Source organism: Amphiprion ocellaris, chromosome 9 (assembly GCF_022539595.1).
Source record: "Amphiprion ocellaris isolate individual 3 ecotype Okinawa chromosome 9, ASM2253959v1, whole genome shotgun sequence".
NCBI classification, from domain to species: domain Eukaryota; kingdom Metazoa; phylum Chordata; class Actinopteri; family Pomacentridae; genus Amphiprion; species Amphiprion ocellaris.
In genome coordinates this window covers 19,472,445-19,482,004 of record NC_072774.1, presented here as the reverse complement: position 1 = coordinate 19,482,004, position 9,560 = coordinate 19,472,445, and the positions used below count along the sequence as shown (strand labels likewise).

At 36.0% G+C, this 9,560-nt stretch overlaps 1 long non-coding RNA gene across 1 annotated transcript; it reads right to left on the bottom strand.

Moving 5' to 3' along the window:
• Positions 1-756: 756 nt before the first annotated feature.
• On the bottom strand, positions 757-2,112 carry LOC129349581 (uncharacterized). Its single transcript, XR_008602639.1, has 2 exons — positions 1,096-2,112; positions 757-981 (listed from the first exon to the last, which is right to left on the bottom strand). It is a non-coding gene; the product is annotated as an uncharacterized LOC129349581 (long non-coding RNA).
• Between the last annotated feature and the right edge of the window lie 7,448 nt (positions 2,113-9,560).

Genomic DNA, 9,560 nt, shown 5'->3' with positions numbered 1-9,560 from the left:
GTCTTTTGGACAACTGTCAGGTCAGTAGTCTTCCCCATGATTGTGTAGCCTACAGAACTAGGCTGAGAGACCATTTAAAGGCCTTTGCAGGTGTTTTGAGTTAATTAGCTGATTAGAGGTGTCTTCAATATTGAACCTTTCTACAATATTCTAATTTTCAGAGATACCAAATTTGAGATTTTTGTTAGTATTCAGGTATAATCATCAAAGTTAAGAGAAATAAACATTTGAAATATATCAGTCTCTGTGTAATGAATGAGTATAATATACAAGTTTCACTTTTTGAATGGAATTACTGAAATAATGAACAACTTTTTTCATGATATTCTAATTATATGACCAGCACCTGTAGTTGTATATAGTTTTACTTTTAGTCCTCCACTGTAGGAGAGGCCCACCACAGTTTGTACTTTGCACATTGTAAATAGTTTTGATTTTGCTGCTGACTAATAAACTATTTTGTGACTTATGTGATTGCATCATAACTTTTCATTTTGTCTGTTAAGACACTGGTAGGAAAAGAGTCAACAGTCTGAACCAAACAATTCTATATTCCCTAATAATGTATTTGTGTTTAATGGGATTTAACATGTTTTAACACAAACTCCTTTATGGTTCATAATTCTGGTGACTGAATTACACCAAAGCAATACTGATTTATCAAACTGGAATTTTCTTAAAACAGCTGTTTTAATGTTTTGGCGTTTAATTTTTTATTTAATCTTGCTAACCTTCACAAACAAACAATAGCATAGACACATCTACAAAAGTTTATTGTCAGAATTGCATTAAAGAAAACAATAGCGGTCCGGGGACAGAAAAACAGAAGTATAACAAGAAGAACAACTTTTAACTTTTGCATGACACGTAGTGCATCAGTGCATCCTGTACATCTCTGCCCTCCTCCTCTACACCTTGTGCCACTGCAGGCTCATGTGCTGCTGCTTCAGGTAAATCCCATGAAGTCTCATCAGAGAGCATCTGAAACACATACACAGCATACATATTTTAATACCTAATAGCGACAAACTGCAGCCATTACAGGGTCGTTCACAGGACTGATACACGATAGCTAGCGAACTAGCATTAGCTTACCCTTATATGTCGTCTCGTTCATATCCTCTTGTCTTCAGCTTGATACTGCTGTATCGCCTCCCAAACTCTCCTGTGTGTCTCCTGAGTGTTTCGACTCGCCGCTCTCAGCTTTCTCCGACTCTTCTGTTACTCTGAATCTGACAGAAAGCCACAGACCGAGCAGCAGGTGTACTATCGCCTCCATGTACATTGTTGCATTGCGTTTGTGTCGCACAAAAATGACGGTAAGGGACTTTCGGGCCACCGTGCTATGACGACTCAACCCACGATGAGGTGGTACTCAATGTAATGGAAAAACAACTAAACCGAGACGAGCCGTGGCGCGCCGAGTAGATGCTAAAGGAAATGCTAAAGGAAAATTTGTCTTGCACCGCATGTATCAACATTTGGGAAAGAGGACCGAGTCTTTAGCGGTTGCTAATAAAGTTTTGTTTTATTGAGTATCCAAACCAACGTAGAGGTGAATAGCGCCACCCAGTGTATCGGAATGTGTTCACAAGCTCTGCGTCAATCCATTATCTGGAATCGATTTGCCTTGACTTGATGTGCAGGGTAACCAATCAGGTGTTAGGATCCGCCCACCGACTTTGACGGGCGAGGTTGACAGATAAAATAAATTCATGATCCACTGCAACGCAAGGACCATGAAATAATTAATTAAATAGTGAAATAATGAAATATGTTTTTTACTTAAAATAATTGTTATTTTAATAAATTAATGACATATTTAATAACACATTTATGTATTTAATTCCAATTTTAATTAATTAATGACATATTTAATGCCAATTTTAATTAATTAATGACATATTTAATGCCAATTTTAATTAATTAATGACATATTTAATTATTTAATGATATATTTATTTAATAACACATTTAAGTATTTAATTCCAATTTTAATTAATTAATGACATATTTAATTCCAATTTTAATTAATTAATGAAATATTTAATTCCAATTTTAATTAATTAATGACATATTTAATTAATTATTTAATGATGTATTTATTTATTTAATTTTGGCACTTTTAGTCCTCCATAAGGCACAAGCTTTAATGTGCTAAGGCCTTGAGTAAGCCATTGATTATTAGCATACAAACACCCAATATCCAGCTAACCGAGCTGTGAGGGTTGTAACAGCAGCTTTGTCATTTTTAACTCAACATTAGTGAAAGCCGTGAATCTGAAGCAACCACCTTGGAGAGCTGAGGATGATACTGGCTAGTGACTGAGTTTACTGCAGGCCCCATGCGTCATCCTGCGTTGACAACTACTATCCATCTTTCTTCCCAGGGAAGCAAGTATATTGGACGTGGATAAAAGACAAAATACATCACAACAGAATAATGCGCAAATGAATGCAAGTCCCCACTGGGCTTCTCTAAGAATTCACAAATCAAAATGTGACAATTCCAAGGCACAAACCACCCCCTAGCCCATAGCCTCTGTAATATTTGAGTGATCTGCACTTCACCTTGGGAATTTCACTATAAGGGAATCATAAATGTGTCCTTCAAAATCACTAGTCCATTTGTCCCTATTATTGCATTTTCAGTGAGGTCTTGGGATTCATGTGGTTGCGTCTTTCTCTTTCTTAAAAGTCAGGATTGTCCATTGTTAGATCTGTGGCTATTTGTCTGGATTTGCAGTATTTAAAAAACAAATTTTCAAACATCTGGCATGACTATATATGATGATATGAATCCCTTTTTATAAACCTTGACCCGAAAAAACTGTCTTTTAATCACAATCCTACTGAGCAAAGACGGAGGGGAAATGTTGTGGCTCTAAATGAACTAGGTCAAAGGCTGTATTGTTTCAAAGCATATTAAGCTTTAGAATAACATCACTGACCTCATCAAATGCAATTTCCTAAATGGCTTTATTTGGAAAAAAAACAAAAACAAACATTGTACAAAATAAATCTTTCATTTAATATGTCTTTCACTGTCATTTGTTGTGAGTATTCAAAGAAGGAAAATATCTGAGCACATATTAGAGTTGATAACTACCACTCTGCTCTTGTCACGTGTTTCCATAAAAGAAGTTGAGCTGTTGTGGTGATTTAGTGTTTTATCATTTTAATTTCATAATACAGACAGAAAACTATAAGCACTAACAAAGTTAAGCTTGCTATTACACAGTGCTAGTTTGATTTCTTTTAGTTTTTTCAGGATCATGCATACTTGTTTTATTCAAATGTTAGTTCTTTGGTTTGAATTAGTTTTGAATCCACTAAATATAAAAACGGTTTAGTTTTAGTCTGTGATATTTTAGTCTCATTTTTGTTTTGTTAAAGATTGTCTTCTAAACACTATGAGGCCGCAGCTGTTGCCATGGTGTTATTCTTGTCTGTGGCGAGGTTAATGGAGAGGCTCAGTATCCATGTAGCACAACAGATGGACCTCAGTTAATCCAGGTAACATTATCATTTCCAAACTCTTAACTGCTCTCTCCTTCTCCGTCCTATTTACCTAGCATTAGCATTACCACAACTGCATGCGCTCTCCACTGAAGAGCAGCACCTCATTCAGAAAATGACTCACTCACTTGTTCACCAGAGTCCTGAGTGCTGTCTAGATTTCGCTTGAGAAGAGGCTCAAAACGGTTGGAAAAATAAATAGTTATCCAACATGTGGCATCATTTATCTGTCCAAGTTACATCCATAACACGAGTTACATTAGTAGTGTTAGATTAAAGTTGGCCTACCTGTTTATAAATGGCAGTGGTTGCTTGCATGTGCATAGTTTGTCTCAGTTGTGTAGACGCTTGTCATCGCAATTTGTACATCAGTTAGTTCATAAGTCCATTTCTTTCAAGAATTGCCAGATAACATTGCTGCCTAACATGTGATGTTACCGAATGTAAGGAGCATCTTAATTTAGAGGAGCACAACAGGTTAAACTGATTAATCTGCTAAACAAGAGAAACCTTGGTTGGTTAGGGATGCACTGTGTGATTCCACAGATGTTGCAGCTCACTGAATAGCACTTATTGAAACAGTGGGTAGCTCATTTGTGTATTTGAGGTTCTTGAACATTGATAGTCGTGATTCGTAAAATCAAGAGGGTAAACCATTTCATCCTAGTTCCTGGCTTAAAATAATGCTTTATATTTTAGCTTCAGTTTTGTCATATAAAATAGGTTGTCAATGAACTGTTTTCGTCATTGTTTTTGTTGCCAAAATTAGCACTACTGATACATTTTACTGAATGGAAAACATCAGCAAATGCCCTCTTTTTTATTTATTGAATCAAGCATCAATTTTGAGCCCAGGCCAAAACGTCCCCGAACAATCCACTAGTTTTCCCTAGTTACTTAGTTAGCTAGTTATGCTCTAGTTATCAGATTTGTTTACCAGTCTTTGTTGAAGTTGAAGTCAGCACAGACGTACCCATGTGTTTTCAGTTTGTCCACAAAAACACATGCCATAAAAAAAAAAAATCTAAGTTTGCAAAAGGTTTTATGTTTGGTTTAGTTGGAAAAATTGGTATATTGAAATAGCAGAATGCAATGAAAACAGATTCACCAAATATTATTGGTATTCCATTATGTTGCTTTAATTCTGTAAAGGCCTGACTAGTAGCTGCTGAATGGCTTCTAGTCAGACCTTGACAGGGTGATGGACTGTTGAATCGCAACATGGCTAACGTTGACAATTTCACAGTAACAGAAAAACATCCTTACATCTGTGCTCAAAACATTAAACGTACTTACTCACTGCAAATCAGTTTGGATAACAGCATGAATAGCATGTCTATAAAGAAACACAGCATCAACATTTCAGCCATTTGTGCTGAGTATAGCCTTGAGTAAGTCTTTGATTGTTAGAGAACAGGTACAGTTTTTTTTCTCACTGCATAAATTTATTCATGTATTTTTCCCACATTGCTACAATTGAAAGTTACTTGCACAAAATGAATTGACTGTTACATCACCTCCTTTTTCCATTTCCCAACTTCAAGCTAGGTTTACCGCTGACCAAAACAAATTGTAGGGGTAGCTTGTTAGAGTCGACTAAACAACTTGAAACCTACTGGGTTTTCACATTGACAGTGACACAGACCAGGCAGGCTGTGGTTTGTTTCCTCCCCTCAACAGCAGCCTTTTGAGTCCCTGTTTCAACTTATTGTTGTTTAGAAGAGAGCTTGCATGTCCTTGTTCGCAGAGCATCGTATCCTCAATTAAACTACACTCACTAAGCCGTTCAGCACCAGGATTATTCTGCATGGTAGTGACATTTTGTGTGTGGCTATACTCCCATGGGTTTCTCTCACATTTAGAAAGCTGCTTACCCATTCTGACAGCATGGGCAACTTTAAGCCAAAGCACATAACACCACCCTTCAAAATCAGTCAACGCTGAAATGAAATTAAATGAAAGATACAGAAGAGAACAAAAGCTTCCAACTGGCTGGTGGAGAAGATGGTTAAATGAAACTATTCAATTTCTGAACCAGTGAAAATAGGTTCTCTTTCAAATTGGGATTAAGAAAGACAGCCTGAGATGTGATGAATGACAGAAAAGCACAGAGAATATTGATGGAGAATGACTAAAATTAGGAAAACAGTTGATGTGAGTAAACATGACAATAACTAAAGCAGCAATTAAATCAACATTTGTAAAATATAGAAATGTTTTAGTTTGGCACAAAATTGCCTTTCACAGTGCTTTATAGACCTGACACACACACAAAATGCGTGTGAAAACACCTTTAAAAAACATAAAAACAAAAACATCAGTAGAAATTAATAATCAATCCTTTCAGCCCTGAATAATTTGATATTATGGAAATGTATTTGCCATCACTATTTGCATATCTGAACAACAGATTTAACAGTACAGTGTCTTCCTTCGTACATAGTGAGACAAGAAATATGTGGAAGGCAAAAACATTCTTAACCTTTTAACAAATGCACGTCTAAATCATTTTTAAGTTATTAGCAAAAAAGCATGAAATTACAAGTTCAGACACTAATGTCTAATTAAAGCAGTATCTTCCAAAACTTCTATTATGTTTATTATGAGTGTTGTACTTTTACACATCTACGTAAAAATTTGGTGTCAGCTAGAAAATTTAAAAGTTAGTTTTAAATATGATTATTTTTTGCATGTTTGAATACAAAATGCAAATTCTTTTGTTCTTACGAAAATGTTGTTTTAGATATCCTAAATTTTCATGAACATGTTCATTAATCATACATCTGGCCTCAGTTTAACACATTAACTGTGGTTCTTTGATGGTTATATGAGAGGTTAATAAGCATTTAATAGAGGTTTTTAATATAGAAAGGAAGAAAAGCTACCCATGCAGACTGAAATCCTGTCGCAACTAGAGCCTGGGGGACGAATATGAGGCAAAACATGCAAACTCACTGTGAGGAGAAGAGTGTATTTTTTATCCGTGACATTCTCACTGTGAGGAGACTTCATTAGTTGCTATAACTGCAGCTATAAATGATAGGGCACTTAATACTTTTCAATTATGTAAATAACTCGCTACAAAGAGAAAATAAACCGCTCATTAATCACGTCATTATTTTTTAGATCTGTGTAGTTATGAATCATTAAGCTGCTATTCCCAGAGTCCCTAGAAACCACTCAAATGTTAATGTGTTGGTCATAAACATGCAGTAAATGTCAAAGTCTGTAGTGTTGTATAATAAGTTCCTGGTGTTGTCCCTCTGTTATTGTCTGCATGGTTTAATGCTTTGTATATGCTATCATGCAGTGTTGTCTTACGATGGACTTTAAATAGTGCACAGCCAGTTCACTGTGCATTGCATGGTCTTTGTTACTTTTTACACCACATAGTAATGATATATCTATGTTGTCCAATGATTTCTAGAATACATTAATTTCTTTTGTATACAGATGCTTAACAATCCTATACACTTCAATGACTTACTGTTTTTATTTTTTTATTTTATTACTCCTGTGGCAGCTAAAGTATCAAATCATTTAATGTGTTCTTGGCTTGTCTCTGCACAACGCTGATATTTGAGAAATGTACATTTTAGGGAAAAGTGCATCTTCCTTCAAAAATGAAAGATCATTATATTCCCTCTAAAATGCTACTAATAGCAGTCACATTTCATTGAGTAACTGCCACGATAAGGTCACCAGGCAATTTTTCTGGGAAAACTCTGGTAATACTTTACGAAATGGCAGCTGTCACACTCAATGCCGAATACATAAATTGAGACCTTTTCTGTAAATGTGTGAATGTAAACTTTGACCTGCTTATATTCTTTTTTATTTTATTTTAATTATGCACTCTCTTTTGAACTTCAAATTATTTTTGCTGAATTTCACTTTCTTTCCACTGCAGATTAATAAAGTCAGTTTCATCTTAATGTTATTGATCTAATTTCTTGGATTTGTTATTTTAAAAAGGGATATTTTAACTCAGTGTTCCCAGAACAGTGCTTCAATCCTGGATGTACCACAAATTCAAATAAAATGTTTTTTCAAATCAGTTATTTATTCTGAATCTGTACATTGATTTCAGTAATTGTGATTAAAGCCACTGACTGAATAGAAAGTACTGATGAAATGCTATGCTTCTGTTTCTTTTTTATTATTCTTCATTTCAAGCCATCTTTCACCTCAGTACAGATCCTTTGATTCTTTTTTCTTTCACCTCTCCTTTTTCTCTGTTGTCTGTCTCATATGTATACAGTGACACGCATCACTTTTCCTCTTTAGTCAGCCTTGGCTTCTTTGTCACCTCTGCTCTATTTTGCCCTTCTCTAAAGATTTGATTAATTCATGGGTGAGACGAGAGAGTCAGTCATCACGAGTTCACTTTGTAGTGAACAAAGACATATATCCATGACCTCCATTGATGATCTGTGGCTGTAAAGAGGTTTCTTTATTTTCATGCACCATCTGGCAGCCTTGGAGAGAAATATTCACAGAAGATGACATGTTTCCTTAGGTAATGTAGAAAAGTAAATGTGCAGTTCCCTGAGCAAAGTCTGAGTCCTAGTATTTTGATGCACGATTTGTTTTTTCAGATCTTTGCTGAGCTCAGACTTGTAGTGTTTATAGCTGAGTCTAACGTATCAATCGGGCCCTATTTAAATTGGCTCAGATGAGTCATCAGCTTTAGACAATCGTAATCAGTCTTGAGACTGAGGCCATGGCACTCAGAAAATATGGTTAACTCCACCCCCAGATCTGATAATTCAAGTTGCTGTATGTATATTTTTGTCCAAGCAGATGTAGTCATATTTCAGTTGTTTTTTGTGTCAAAAGACGACTGAGTTTCAATGATTCCATCACAGAAAATTCTAAGTTGGAGGAGTCATTGGAAACACAAGTGTGCCCATATACTGGGAGCACATTTTGAAAACCTGCTCAGAAATAAATTAAGAAACGACAGCAAAGTGAGCAAAAACTCACAGGCATAATCCTCAGGTAAATGCTTTCCTGAGTGCTACACTTTTTAATTCCCTCTGTTAATTAATCTAAAATAATCAAACTCTTATCGCAAAGAGGAACCCAGTGGAAGGCAAGGTGGTTGTAAACATCGGGTATCTTCCTCTGTTTGACTTTGCCTCAACATTTTCGGAGGCCTTTGAAACTAGAGGCAGAAATTAATTACTTGATTTTGATTTTAGTCTCTAGCTGTAGTCTTGTATATTTGAAGTCACCATTTTGGGCAGCTGATGCAACCCTGTATCCAAGAAATTACATTGATCTGCCACTAAATGCTTTATTGAGTTTTTTCCGATTATATTGCAGGGTTAAACATAATCACTGCCTGAATTATGTCCTGTGACACTGTTTATCATTGATGCAAATAATGGCTTAACAAGGTTCACATCCTGACTATCATGAGTGGTAGAAGAGGTGGAAATTTTGCAACAAAAGCAGTTCAGCCAGAGATTGATTATAGTCTCAAATAAATTTCAGTGACACACTGTTCCTTTGGCCTTAAGTCACTGCAGACTTTGTGTACTTAACCAGACCACAGTCCTTACCTAAGTTCAGCCAAGTACTGTCAGTGCCTAAACATGGACACAAAAAAAGTGTTCAGGTGACTGCTCCAGACACTGTGGTTTCATTTTTCCTGGTGTTCTTGGTCTGTTTATAAATGCGAGGAAGGTCAACAGTGTCAAAGGAAGGGACTCACGTGCACTAGTGTGACTCATCTAATGTAGGTTGCAAGTATAAGCCTGCCTCCCTTCATGCAAATGTTCCACAAAAACAATTCCCCCATTGCTATTTTTGAACAACCCGTCCACAACGACTGTGATTGCTTTAAAGAATACAAACAAGCCAGAGCGTTTTTTTCCCCCACTATAGCTGAATGACAGTGTGGTGCAGTCCACACCATTATGTTCTAAAGAATGGGCTGGCAACATGAGACTACATAGCAGATAGTTGTTCAGTGCCACATTAATGCTATACTTATGTTCAACATCTTATATTTTGCACCCTTAATAATTCTGTAA